At 52.2% G+C, this 15,005-nt stretch overlaps 2 protein-coding genes across 2 annotated transcripts in view; both read right to left on the bottom strand.

Annotated features, from left to right (window-relative positions):
* LOC119976643 (zinc finger protein 721-like) overlaps positions 1–15,005 on the bottom strand; it is a 999,221-nt gene that overhangs the window by 568,337 nt on the left and 415,879 nt on the right. The gene's annotated exons all lie outside the window — the stretch shown is intronic.
* LOC119975582 overlaps positions 1–15,005 on the bottom strand; it is a 125,435-nt gene that overhangs the window by 21,388 nt on the left and 89,042 nt on the right.

Genomic DNA, 15,005 nt, shown 5'->3' with positions numbered 1-15,005 from the left:
CAGGAGGTGGCTCGGCGGCGAGCAGCCTTTAAGAATGTCAAGGAGGTGCTGTTCAAGAAGCACGTGAAGTTTGGTCTGCTGTTCCCAGCTCGGCTATGGGTCACGCACCAGGGTCAACACCACTACTTCTCCGAGCCCGAAGAAGCGATGGATTTTGTGAGGGACCTGGGGCTGGTCCCGAAAGGAGGCCCCAAGGACGCGAGTTAGGGCCCGAGGATTTCTGTGGGAAGGAACGCCGAATGTGCCTGGACTGCTGCTCAACGGTTTGCTGGGCCAAGCGGAACATTTGAGACTCTTTCCTTTGTTCATGGACATTGGTTTGGGAGGTTAACCCCCCCTTTCCCCCCCCCCCCCCTTTTTTTGTTTTTGTTTTTTTTGTGGTCTCTCTTGTTTCTTATGGGGGGGGGGTATATATTGGGTATATTGCCTTGGGTATATATTTATGTGTGCTTTTTCTCTTTTTTCTGTGGTTTTTTTTCCTGTTTGGGCTGGTTTGTGCTTTTTGTGCAGTTTGCGGAAGACACTGGAGCCGGCTTGCCCCAGTGGGTGGGTTGGAGGACGGGGAAACAATGGGAATGAGACAGGAAGGCGCCGGAGTGTTGAGTCACCGGGCTAGCAGATTGGCTAGTCAAGGGAGTCAGATGGGGGGGGAAGTTACAGCCAGTAGATGGCAGGGGTGGGGGTATCGGGGGATGGGGTTAGGGGAGGGGGGTTTCTTCTGCTGACGGGAGAGGGACTTGAAATAGGCACTGGCAAGGAGGTCGAGGGTGGAGGCAGCCAAAGGGCGGGCCAGGAATGGTGCGACGCACGGGCCAGGGGCCGGCCCGAGAAAGGCTATGGCTGACCGGCGGGGTGGGGGGGGGGGGGGGGGGGGGTGGGGGGCGGGGTGGGATGTGCCCCCCGACCAGGCTGGTCACCTGGAACGTCAAGGGACTGAATGGGCCGGTTAAGAGGGCGCGGGTGTTCGCGCACTTGCGGGCCCTGAGGGCGGACGTAATTATGTTGCAGGAGACACATCTGAAAGTGTCGGACCAGACTAGGCTAAGGAAGGGCTGGATTAGCCAGGTCTTCCACTCGGACTTGGACTCGAAGTCCAGAGGGGTGGCAATCATGATCAACAAGCGCGTGCAATTTGAGGCAGAGGGCATATCCGCAGACGGGGGCAGATACCTGATGGTACGGGGCAGACTGGAGGGGAGAAGAGTGGTGCTGGTGAATATATATGCCCCGAACTGGGATGACGTGGACTTCATTAAAAGACTGCTGGGTAAGATCCCGGACCTGGATTCTTGCAGGCTAATAATGGGAGGGGACTTTAACATGGTCCTTGAGCCGAATTTGGATCGGTCGTGTCCCAGAACGGGTAGACTCCCAGCAATGGCAAGGGAGCTGAAAGGGTTTATGGAGCAAATGGGGGCAGTGGACCCCTGGAGAGATAGACAGCCAACAGGAAGGGGCTACTCGTTTTACTCGCACGTCCATAAAGTATATTCCAGGATAGATTTCTTTGTACTAAGCAGGGACTGTATGGGGGAAGTAAAGGACACGGAATACTCAGGAATTACCATTTCAGACCATGCCCCGCATTGGGTGGACCTGCAGTTCGGGGGAGCGAGCTGTCAACGCCCGCAATGGAGGCTAGATGTGGGACTGCTGTCGGAGGAGGGGATCTGCGAGAGGCTTCGGAAATGCATAAAAAATTACCTGCAGGTGAATGACACTGGGGAGGTCTCAGCGGCGACCGTGTGGGAGGCGCTAAAGGCAGTAGTGCGGGGGGAACTGATTTCAATTGGGGCCCACAGAGCCAAGGCAGACCGGGCAGAGATGGATAGATTGGTCAGGGAAATGGGTCGGATAGATGAAGAGCACGCGGAGTCCACGGGTGAGGTTTTACTCAGGGAGAGGCAGAGACTACAGGCGGAACTGGGGGCACTATCCACGAGCAGGGCCATGGAACAGCTTAGGAAGGCGAGAGGAGTGGTGTACGAGCATGGGGAAAAGGCTAGCAGACTGTTGGTGGGGGGCGAGTGGAAGAGCTGGGGGCCCCGATTAGAGTAGAGGAGGTATTGGGGGGCCTTAAGGCTATGCAGTCGGGGAAGTCCCCGGGGCCGGATGGATACCCAGTAGAGATTTATAGGAAGTTCTCTGAGCTGGTGGGCCCGGTCTTGGCGAGGGTTTTCAATGAGGCAAGGGACAGAGGGACCCTGCCGCCGACAATGTCACAAGCCACCATATCTCTGATATTGAAGCGGGGTAAAGACCCGGAGGCGTGCGGGTCCTACAGGCCAATCTCCCTGATTAACAGGGCCGGCAACTCGGGCAGTCGCCCGGGGCGCCATGTGCTAGGGGGCGCCAGACTCGGGTCCCGCGCATGCGCAGTTGGGCCGGTGCCAACCAGCGCATGCGCGGTGGCCGCCCTCCCCCGCGGTGGCCGCCCTCCCTCAGGGCGGCCCCCCTCGGTCCGCCCCCCCCCTCGGTCCGCTCCCCCTCGGGTCCGCCCCCCCCCGCCCTCCCCTCGGGTCCGCCCCCCCCCCACCCTCCCCTTGGGTCCGCCCCCCCGCCCTCCCCTCGGGTCCGCCCCCTCCCCTCGGGTCCGCCCCCCCTCCTCTCGGGTCCGCCCTCCCCCTCCCTCCCTCCCCTCGGGTCCACCCCCCCTCCCTCCCCTCGGGTCCGCCCCCCCCGCCCTCCCCTCGGGTCCGCCCCCCCCCCCCCCGCCCTCCCCTCGGGTCCGCCCTCCCCTCAGGTCCGCCCCCCCCGCCCTCCCCTCGGGTCCGCTCCCCCCCCCGCCCTCCCTCGGGTCCGCCCCCCCCGCCCTCCCCTCGGGTCCGCCCCCCCCGCCTTCCCCTCGGGTCCGCCCCCCCCCCCGCCCTCCCCTCGGGTCCGCCCCCCCCCGCCCTCCCCTCGGGTCCGCCCCCCCGCCCTCCCCTCGGGTCCGCCCTCGCCCTCCCCTCGGGTCCGCCCCCCCCTCGGGTCCGCCCCCCCCCCCCGCCCTCCCCTCGGGTCCGCTCCCCCCCGCCCTCCCCTCGGGTCCGCCCCCCCCCCCCCCGCCACCCTCCCCTCGGGTCCGCCCGCCCCGCCCCCCCCAGGCCCCGCCCCCCCTGGCCCCCCCCCCCCCCCCCCCCCCCCAAGGGCGCCGAAGTTCAGTTTGCCCAGGGCGCCAGCAACCCTAGGGCCGGCGCTGCTGATTAATGTAGACGCCAAGCTCCTGGCAAAGGTACTGGCGGGTAGAATGGAGGACTGCGTACCGGAGGTGATTGGGGAGGATCAAACGGGGTTCGTGAAAGGTAGGCAGCTGGTGGCCAATTTGAGAAGATTACTCAATGTGATAATGATGCCCCCGGCGGGTAGAGAGGTGGAGGTAGTGGTGGCAATGGACGCCGAGAAGGCCTTTGACCGGGTGGAGTGGGACTATCTATGGGAGGTGCTCGGACGGTTTGGGTTCGGGGCGGGATTGGTGGATTGGATCAAATTATTATATCAGGCCCCGAGGGCCAGCGTCAGGACTAACAGAGAAGTGTCGGAGTACTTTAGGTTGTACCGAGGGACCAGACAGGGCTGCCCGCTCTCCCCGCTGCTGTTTGCGCTGGCCATAGAGCCGCTGGCGATTGCGCTGAGAGCCGCAGAGGGTTGGAAGGGGATGGTGAGGGGCGGGGTTGAACACAGGGTTTCTCTTTATGCAGACGACCTGCTCCTGTACGTGTCGGACCCAGTGGCCGGGATGGGAACTATACTGGGAATGCTGAGGAAGTTCGGCCAGTTCTCAGGACACAAATTAAATACGGTCAAGAGTGAAATGTTTGTGGTCCAGGCAAGAGGCCAGGAGAACAGATTGAGAGGGCTACCGTTTAGGCTGGTTGAGGAAAATTTCTGGTATTTGGGAATCCAGGTGGCACGAGACTGGGGCAGGCTGCATAAGTTAAATTTGGCCAGGGTGGTGGAGCAAATGAAGGGAGAGTTTCGGAGATGAGATGCACTCCCGCTGTCGCTGGCAGGGACGGTGCAGACTGTAAAGATGACAATCCTCCCTCGATTTTTGTTTATTTTTCAGTGCCTCCCGATCTTTATCCCACAGTCATAGAACATCGAACAGTACAGCACAGAACAGGCCCTTCGGCCCTCAATGTTGTGCCGAGCCATGATCACCCTACTCAACCCACGTATCCACCCTATACCCGTAACCCAACAACCCCCCCCCCCCTTAACCTTACTTTTATTAGGACACTACGGGCAATTTAGCATGGCCAATCCACCTAACCCGCACATCTTTGGACTGTGGGAGGAAACCGGAGCACCCGGAGGAAACCCACGCACACAGGGGGAGGACGTGCAGACTCCACACAGACAGTGACCCAGCCGGGAATCGAACCTGGGACCCTGGAGCTGTGAAGCATTTATGCTAACCACCATGCTACCCTGCTGCCCCTTCTTCAAAAGAGTTAACGGGCTGATCATGAGCTTTGTCTGGGCGGGAAAATCCCCGCGGGTGAAGAAGGCAATGTTGGAGAGGAACTGCAGCGAGGGCTGGCTTTGCCGAGTCTGATCAATTATTACTGGGCGGGCAACATCGCTATGATAAGGAAGTGGATGGTGGGTACGGGGTCTATTTGGGAGCGGGTGGAGGCGGCTTCGTGCAGGGGCTCCAGCTTGGAAGCCCTGGTCACGGCTCCTCTACCGCTGCCGCCGGCCAAGTACACCACCAGCCCGGTAGTGGTGGCGACCCTGCGGATATGGGGCCAGTGGAGGAGGCATGTGGGGGAGATGGGGGGCGTCTGTCTGGGCGCCAATCTGCGACAACCATCGGTTTGCCCCCGGCAGTATGGATCGGGGGTTCCGAGTATGGCGGCGAGCAGGGGCAGGAAGGGTGGGTGATATGTTCCTGGAAGGGAGCTTCGCGAGTTTGAGGAGCTTGGAGGAGAAATTTGGGTTGGTAAGGGGAAATGATTTTAGATACCTACAGTTGCGGGACTTTGTTCGTAGACAGGTTCGGATGAGCAAATTTTTCGGGATAGAGGACAAATGCGCTCGGTGCGCGGGAGGACCAGCAAACCATATTCACATGTTTTGGGCATGCCCTGAGCTGAGGGGGTACTGGGAGGGATTTGCGGGGGTCATGTCCCAGGTGCTAAAAACAAGGGTGGTGATGAGTCCAGGGGTGGCAATTTTTGGGGTTTCGGAAGACCCGGGCGTCCAGGGGGAGAAAGAGGCCGATGTTTTGGCCTTTGCTTCCCTGATAGCCCGGCGACGAATATTATTGGCGTGGAGGGACTCAAAGCCCCCGAAGACTGAGTGGTGGCTTGCGGACATGTCGAGTTTCCTGGGGATGGAAAAAATTAAGTTCGCCTTGAGGGGATCTGTGCAGGGGTTCACCCGGAGGGTGGCAACCATTTATTGACTTCTTTGCGGGAGAGTGAGCATCAGCAGGGGGGGGGGGGGGGGGGGGGGGGGAGGGTAGAGTAGAGTAGGAGGGAAAATATGGCGGGTAGTACCGGTGGGAGGGGAGCGGGCTTGTGCAATATGTTACGATGGAAGTATTGAAAGTACGTGGATGTTTGCACATTTTTGCCTTTTTTGCTTTCTTTCTGATGATGTCTGGAACTGTTTATAAAGCCAAAAACTACCTCAATAAAATTGTTTATTAAAAAAAAAATAATAAAGTTCATTTCAATGTATCATATCCCCATTTTGTGTGGAATCACTCCTGGAGTGATGTATCCTTTCCTCACAGCTTTGCAAATTAAATAAAAATATTGCTGTTTCCGTCCAGTATCCTGTCAAATGACGGGGTCTGGTCCAGAATCATAATAGTCTGAGTTCTGTAATAAAACCTTCACACAATTGTCGAACCTCCTGGAACATCAGTGAAACCACACGGGAGACAAACCCTTCCAGTGCTTCCCTTACACTGAGAGTTGTCTGTGTTGTTTACCCTCCAGTGCTCACACAGGGGAGCTGTCCTTCCAAAGCATTGTCTGTCTCAGCAGTGTCTGTCTCCAACATCTCCCCCCATCAGTCCAATCGTTTCAAGGTCAATTTAACCTTTGACCAGATTACCAAACATCATCAAAAGAAGACATCAGTATGTATTCTGAATTCTCCCTCCATGTACCTGAACAGGTGCCGGAATGTGGCGACGAAGGGCTTTTCTTTTTTTAAAAATGTATTTTATTACAAACGTGTATCAAAACAGGTTACAGCAAATAAACACCCCGGAAAACAAACTTCCCAACAATTTCCCCCTTTTTCACCCTCCCCCTGCGACGAACAGCTCCTCAAACACAATCACAAACATCCCCCACCTTTTTTCAAACCCCCTGCTGAGCCCCTTAACTCATACTTTGTCTTCTCTAACTGCAGGAAGTCGTACAGGTCACCCAACCAAACCGCTACCCCCGGTGGCGATGCCGACCGCCACTCCAGCAAAATGCGCCACTGAGGCGAAGGCCACTACATCTTCCCTTCTTCCTCTCCATGAGCTCCGGTTTCTCTGAAACCCCAAATATCGCCACCAAAAGGTCCAGGTCCGCCTCCTCCTCCACTACTATCCTGTCTAAGATCGCTCAGAATCTTCCAAATTTTTCGCAACCCCAAAACATGTGCTCGTGATTCGCTGTCCCCCGCCCACACCTCTCACTCTCATCTGCTACCCCCTGAAAGAACCCATTCATTCTCACCCGAGTAATATGCAGCCTGTGCACCACCTTAAACTGTGTCAGGCTTATCCTTGCATGAGAGGAGGCCCCTTTTACCCTACGCAGTGCCTCACTCCATACTCCCCACTTGATCTCCCCTCCCAACTCCGCTTCCCATTCCTCCTTGATCTTCACCACCCGCTCACTTACCCTGGACTAGGGGCTTTTCACAGTAACTTCATTGCAGTGATAGCAATGTAAGCCTACTTGGACAATAAAGATTATTATTATAGAAGCGCCTGTATAAACTCAGCATCCTTTCAGTACAGCGTCAGGTACAAGTCACTCACTGACTCGCTCTGACCAAGAAGACAATCAGATACTCTGTGGTTAGAAAGGCATTCTGATCTGCCAGCACAAATCCTGGGGAGGAGCCATTCCTGGGGTAGTAATGAAGGGACTTCAATTAGCCTCAGCATCTCTGGTCTATGGATCTGGAGAATTACCGGGAGTTCTGTTCCTCAACAGTGAGCCAGCTGGGAAGTCAGGGGGAGGGAACGATGCATCTCGGCCGTGACAGTCTCCATTGTGCATAAGGCCATAAGACATAGGAGCAGAATTAGGCCACTTGGCCCATCGAGTCTGCTCCACCATTCAATCATGGCTGATATTTTCTCATCCCCATTCTCCTGTCTTCTCTCCAAAACCAATGATCCCACTTGAACAGAGCACGAGAGGACAATCAATGTCCAGGGCCAGCACAGTGACACAGTGGTTAGCATTGCTGCCTCAAGGTGCCGAGGACCCGGGTTTGATCCCGGCTCCAAGTCACTGTTCGTGTGGAGTTTGCATATTCTCCCTGTGTCTGCATGGGTCTCACCCCCAGAACCCAAAGATGTGCAGGGTAGGTGGATTGGCCACGCTAAATTGCCCCTTAATTGGGGAAAAAGGAACTGGGTACTCTATAATTATTTTTAAAAATTGATGCCCACAGTCTATACTCCAGGTCTATACCTTGAGGATTGGAGTGAATATAAGAGGACAAAAGTTTGTAATTATAGAGCATTTTGATATTGTGAAACATCCCAAAGTGCTTCATAGAGACGCAATCAGAGAACATTAACATTGAGACAGATCAGGGGATATTAGGAGATGATGATTAAAAATATGGTCAAAGAGGTCGGATGTTAGGAGGGTCCTAAAGGAGGGAGAGAGATAAAGATTCAGAGAGGCCTAAGGAGGGAATTTATGAGCATGGAACCTGGATGCCTGGTTGTGACAGAGATAGGGAGGGGGTGAGGATATCAAGCAACTTTCACAAACACAGGACATCTGAAAGCACTTTACAGCCAATGAGGATCTTCATCAGAGTTACAATGTGTGACTTGAACTCACAAACCTCTGATTCAAAGCCAAGAGAGCCAAGTCATGGCTGACAATAACTGATAATATTTCTGTTCTATTAGATTCAGTTTCTAAGGGGTTAAGCCCCATGGCCGTGTCCATTGTTACTTTCCTGTGTAAACTGACAGTCTGAACGTGGTTAATTTGATTTAAAGTGGTAAATAGTTCGAGCTGCAGGTGTCATGTTGTCTTTGTGTCTGCGTTGCAGAGGAGATGTTGTTTATTGATGTCCGTGTCTCTCTGAGACAGCTCACAGAGATGAGCTAGTGGGGTGTTGAAGAACTGCTTCAGGTATAGGCTACATCTGGAGATGGATCATAGTATTCCCCAGACAGAGGGAAAGAGAAAGTTCACAATCATCCTAGTGTACTGCACACTGAACAATATCACTCTCAAACAAGATCGAGACTTGGACAGTCCAGGAGAGGTGAATGGACCGGCACGTCCCGGGACAAGAACCAGACGAGGTGACTGTTAAGCCTCCAAAATAGAAGAAGGGCAGGGCTGTCAGATTCTTGTTCTCTCTCGCTCTTTGATGTTCCCTTCTCTCCTGTGTCCCTTCTCCTGTCTTCCTCTCATGCATGTCTTTCTCTCTCTCCTGTGTCCCTCTCTCTTGTACATGTGCTGATCCCACCACTGCAGGTCATCGCTGCCTTGGATGCTGTGGGTCTCCCTCTTCTGATCTGCTGTCAAATTGATAGAAACCTACTTTATTATAGGTAATAAAGGGTTAAGGGAAGAAATGGTTTATTGCATATAGTAAGCCAGGACAGCAGAAAAATGCTGAGAGCATGAGAAAGATCTGATAAGGTAGTCAGTATTCAGACTGACTATCCACATTGCATTGTTATCATGACTGGGCAAACCTCCCAGTTCTCGAGAATATGGTGGGAAAGCAGGTGGTCCGACCACACCACATTATAGAAACATAGAGAAATCTTCCCATGGCATATTATCTCTTAAAACTTTTTTAAAAAAATAATTTTTATTGAAATTATTTTGAAAAATGTATAGCAACAGAACAATAATAATAATAAACACCCCCTGGCACCCGTAACAACGCATATTACGAACCCCCCCAAAACCAATAAACAACAAAATAAATTAACAATAATCAAATTAACTTAACCAATACCCCCCTGAAACCCCCCCTCCCTTTCCCCCCCTCCCCCCTCCCCCCCCCCCCCTCCCTCCCCCCCTCCCCCCTCCTCCCCCCTTCCTTCCCCCCCCTCCCCCAGTTGCTGCTGCCGCTGGCCTAGTTCCCGATCGTTGAGCCAGAAAGTCGAGGAAAGGCTGCCACTGCCTAAAGAACCCTTGTACCGACCCCCTCAGGGCGAATTTGACCTTCTCCAGCTTAATGAATCCCACCATGTCACTGATCCAGGTCATTATCTCTTAAAACTTGATGGACAGACATTTTCTGTCAATTATATGAATAATAATTATTTTAACCCAATCACAGTCAGATTATGGTTTCTTTAAGAGACCAGGAGAAACCTTTTGCACTCTCTTGGAATTCATCCTAACCTACAAAACCTATTTCTTCTATTTACTTTTGTTCCAGTTTTGTATTGTGCATTTTGCAAACTGAATTGTATCTCGAATTCGACTCAATCATCTGTATTTGCGTTCGACAAACAACTTTTAAATTCTGTATTCACATAAAATTTGATTTGATCAATAGACTTTGAACCTGACATAAATAAGGACATTCTTGACTTCACTCAAGAAGCTCAGTCTCGAGTTCTGTATGATTAATGTATAGTGCGGCGACACATAGATATATTAACAAAACACAGATCCATCAATTGGCGTAGTCGGCAAACGGTAGAGGGGAGACTTCATGTAGTCGGACAAACGGATGAGAATCGGAGAGGCCCGAAGGCAGACCGTGCCGAAAGGTCCCCAGAAAATCACACACTGAAGGCCGGGAACCGTGGCGGATACGAGGTGTCGATTCGTAAGCCAAGTGGCCAGACGACAGATTCACAGACCGGACGATCAGAAGGCTTCGCTCTGCAAGTCAACTGAGGGAAGATAACAACTTTGCCTCATTTCAATCCGCTACTGCTCGCAACACTTTCTCTACTGACAAAAGAACCTTGGACGAAAAGGCTGAGATGTTAGGGTTGCGAGTACTTTAGTCAGTTATTTATCGGAGCAGTTAAAAGGGACGACAGTACATAGTCCCAACTGCTTCGAAGTTGTACGGAACAATTATGGGGGACGAAAGTCTTACAAAAACCCCCATTGCTTCCAAGGGTGTAGCGGAGCTTCCCACAACAGTAAAGGGAGGCCGAGCCCCACCAGAGATGTCTGGTGAAGATATATTCAATGATATCAAAGCTACTATCGATCAGCATTATAATTTGTTCGCAGCAAATAAGGAGATTGAATTGAAAAACAACATTATTAATGGACAATGGTCCTTTGAAGATATTCGAAAAGTTTGGGGTAAATGTACTTGTATGAAAAATAAGGAGTGCATTAGATGGTCCCTTGTGATCATGCAACAGCTCCATGAGCAATGTAGAACGATCCTTCAAACTGACCACGATAACGCTCTTAAGTCTGCCAAAAGTCAACTCCACACGGTCTCTGCGTTATTGCACGATTTCAATGCTAAATTCGAGAGAGTCGATCAAGCTAAAACCTCTTTACTTTGTCAGAATAGTGAGTTCCGTAAACATATTAGCGAGTTTCAACAGCAGAACACCAAGTTTCAAAATGCCATTAGCAGTATTCAAAATACAAAAACAGATCCATCGCAAACACATCCAAGACTACACATCCCACACTGATGCTGCCAGGATGAAGAATGCTCTTCCCACACGAGAAAACTTTGTCAAACATTTACCAACGATGGAGTCGTTTTTTTTAGAGATGTAATATCCACACTCGTGGATTGGGGGTTGCATGTGTGTTGGTTCTTGCCAGATTTGTCTTTTTTAGATTCTTAATACCCAGTTTTTTTGAAAATTCTTACGTGAGAAGTTGTGGGAAGGTCGGAGGCATTTCAAGAATGTCAAAAACCAGAAAAAAGAACCCAGGGAGAAAGGGAGTGTGCGAAAGTCAAATGTAGCAAGGAGTTTAGAGGGAGAAAAGATGGTGGGAGAGAACTTGTTGGGTGGGGCCACGCCCATCATGGTGGACAAAGTAGCTGAAGTGATGTAATTTTGAATGACAGTGGACAAAGATGATGTCCTTGCTTTAGGAATGGGTGGGTGAGACCCTTGCCCCGATGAGAGAGGAGTTGGTGAAGATTTTGATGGCGGGACAGGAGCAAGAAGATAATTTTTTTTTCTCTTTTTTTAAAAAGATTTTTTCTAAGGGGCCATTTAGAATGGCCAATCTACCTATCCTGCACATCTTTGGGTTGTGGGGGTGAAACCCACGCAGGCACAGGCAGAACATGCAAACTCCACACAGACAGTGACCCAGGCCCGGGATTCGAACCTGGGTTCTCAGCACCGCAGGCAGCAATGCTAACCACTGTGCCACTGTGCTGCCCTAAGAAGAGAAAATGAATGGGACGGAGGAGACATTGCTGCGGTACAGCGATCAGTTCACCTTGATGGGTGAGGAGTTGCAGAAGGTGGCAGTAATCAACAGAAGACTGTTTTCCAAAGTAGAGGATCTAGAGAACAGGTGAGAAAGGCAGAATTTGAGGATCGTATGTGTGTCTGAGGGGACGGAGGGCTGAATGCCGAGAGAATACTTCGCCAAGTTGCTGCCAATGTTGATGGGATGCCTATACTGGTGGGTAAATAGGTGAGGTTCCAGTTGGAGAAGGTGGTGGCAGACAAGGATCACGTATGTGATATTGACCTATGCGTTGGAAGGGAGGCTGGTGCTTCTGGTTTGCGTGTATGGCCCAAACTGGGATGATGCTGGGTTTGTTAGGAAAATTCTAGCGGCCATGCGGGATTTGGATATTCACCAGTTGATATTGGTGGCGGGGGCGGGGGGGGGGGGGGGGGGGGGGGGGGGGGGGGAGAATATGGCATTGGACCGAAGGTGGACAGGTCCCGGCCATGCTTGCTATCCATTTTGTGTGGGGCGAAAAATTGGCCGGGTTCATGAAGGACATCCCCAGAGGAGTGCACCTGGAGACGTTTTTACATCTGCAGGATAGGGAATATTACCTCTTTTCACCAGTGCATAAGGTGCACTCCAGGATCGGCTTTTTTGTGGGAGGGAAGGCGCTGCTAGCTAGGGTAAAGAAGTCAGAGTATTCGGTGATCATATTGTACTATGGTCCGCACTAGGTGGATGTGGTCTTGGATAAGGATCCAGCTCAGAGGCCGGCGTGGAGGCTAGATGTGCTTTGATAGCAGACCCAAACTTTTGTACTAAAATGAGAAAGGCGATTTAGGAGTATGTGGGGTTTAACCGGAATTGCGAGGTTTCGCCATCTCTGGTCTGGGAGGCGTTGCAGACGGTAGTAAGGGGCAAGGTCATTTCATTCAGGACGAAGGTAGATAGGGAGGCGTGGGAGGAATGGCAGCGGCTGATAGAGATTTTGGAGGTAGACTGGAGATATACTGAGAACCCGGAACCGGGATCTTTGGTGAGGAGGAAGAAGTTGCAGGCGAAGTTTGATCTTCTATCCTCGGGGAGGGCGGACCAGCAGCTCAGGTGAGCGAGGGGGACCTTCTATGAATATGGTGAGAAGGCCAGTTGATTGGCGGCAGGCCAGCTCCGTAGGCAGGCAGCAGTGAAGGAGATTGTGTGGATTAGAGATGGTATGGGTGTGTTGGTGGTGGCGCCGGAGCAGGTGAATAAGGTGTTTAAGGACTTTTATAGGGGGTTATAAAAGTTGGAGCCGCCGGAGATGAAGGAATTTCTGGAGCCACTGGAGTGTCCGGAGGTGGGGGAGGAGGAGAGGATGAGATTGGAGGAGCCAATGGGGTGGAAGAAGTGCAGGCGGCAATAGAGGAGATGCAATCGAGTAAGGCACTGGGGCTGGATGGGTTCCTGGTGGAATTTTATTAAAAATTCAAGGATAGGTTGGTGCTGCTGATGATAGAAATGTTTGAGGATGTAATGGTTAAGGGAATATTGCCAGAGATGATGGGGCAGGCATCCATCTTATTATTTAAAAAATAAATAAATTTAGGCTACCCAATTCTCTTTTTTTCCAATTAAGGGGCAATTTAACGTGGCCAATTCACATACCCTGCAGATCTTGTTGGGCTGTGGGGGCGGGACCCAGGCAGACATGGGGAGAATGAGCAAACTAAACACGGACAGTGACCTGGGTCCAGGATCGAACCTGGGTCCTCGACATTGTGAGGCAGCAGTGTTAACCACTGCGCCACCCTATCCATTTCACTAGTACTTAAAAGGGAGATGGATCCCTTGGAGTGAGCGTCGTACAAGCCCATTTCTCCAGTGAACATGAATGCTACAATGTTGACGAAGATGTTGGCGGTAAGGTTGGGTTTGTCAAGGGCAGGCAGCTGTCATTGAATGTGCGACGGCTGCTGAATGTGGTGCTTCCTCCGGCCGAAGGAAGGGAGCCGGAGGTGGCATTAGATGCGGAGAAGGCATTTGACACAGTGGAGTGGTGTTATTTTTTTGCAGTACTTTCCACTATTTTGGGGAATGAGGCAGGGGTACCCAATATCCCCCATATCCCTCCTTCTGTTCGGACTGACGATGGAGTCCTTGGCCATTGCGCTCAGGGGTTCGCACTTCTGTTCCAGAGTCTGCCGGTCTTTTTGCCAAAGTAACTCTTTGGGGGGGTGGGGGGGGAATGGACAGGCTGATCTCGTTGTTTGAAAAAAATAAATAAATGTGTGGGCAGAGAAGGTGGTCAGGATTAGGAAAGCGGTGCTCCAAAGGGGACGGCAGTCGGGGGTGGGGGGAAGGTTCACTCAAGGGAGGTACTTGGGCAGTCCTGCGGTGGCAGCCATGCTGAAGATTTTGGGGCAATTCCGACAGCACTTTAAGTTGAGGGCAGGCTCGAGGGTGAAGTTGATAAGAGGGAACCATGGATTTGAGCCAGGGAGGATGGATCTAAAGTTTTGGAGAGGAGAGGAGTGAAAGAGATGAAGGATCGTTTTTTTGGAGGGGCGGTTCACAAGCTTGGATGAGTTGGGGGTGACGTTTGGGCTCCAACGTGAGGAGGGCTTCAAATAAATGCAGGGGCAAAATGCGCAAGAAAGATCTTCCCGATCTTTCCATGGTACCGTCCATCTTGTTGCTGGAGGTGGTTGGGGCCCTGAGTGGGGTCATTTTGGCGATTTACGGTAGGATTATGGAGGAGGATAAGTTGTCCTGGAAGGGATTAAGTCCAAATGGGAAGAGGAGCTGAGTTGGCATTGGAAGTGGAAGTATGGTGCGCAGTGCTGCGGAGGGTTAACGCTTCAACCTTGTGCGCGAGGCTGGGGTTGATCAATTAGAAGTGATGCACAGAGCGCACTTTTTTTTTGCAGAATTTACAGTGCAGGAGGCCATTTGGCCCATCGAGTCTGAACCGGATCTTGGAAAGAGCACCCTACCCAAGGTCAACACCTCCACCCTATCCCCATAACCCAGTAACCCCACCCAACACTAAGGGCAATTTTGGACACTGAGGGCAATTTATTATGGCTAATCCACCTAACCTGCGCATTTTTGGACTGTGGGAGGAAACCGGAGCACCCGGAGGAAACCCACGCACACACAGTGAGAACGTGCAGACTCCGCACAGACAGTGACCCAAGCCGGAATCGAACCTGGGACCCTAGAGCTGTGAAGCAATTGTGCTATCCGCAATGCTACCGTGCTGCCCTTAACGAAGGCGAGGATGAGCCAGTTGTTTGAGGGGGTGGAGGATAGCTGCGAGTGGTGCAGGAGGGTTCCAGCTAATCATGTTCATAAGTTCTGGTCCTTTCCAAAGCTGCAGAAATTCTGGGGGTCATTTTTCTGCATGTCTGAGGTTCTACACATGGAATCGGAGTCGGGCTCCTGGAGGCCATATTCGGG

This window comes from Scyliorhinus canicula, chromosome 13, assembly GCF_902713615.1.
Source record: "Scyliorhinus canicula chromosome 13, sScyCan1.1, whole genome shotgun sequence".
Taxonomy (NCBI): Eukaryota; Metazoa; Chordata; class Chondrichthyes; order Carcharhiniformes; family Scyliorhinidae; genus Scyliorhinus; species Scyliorhinus canicula.
Note: the sequence above shows the minus strand (reverse complement) of the source record. Positions and strands in the feature narration are given on the sequence as shown.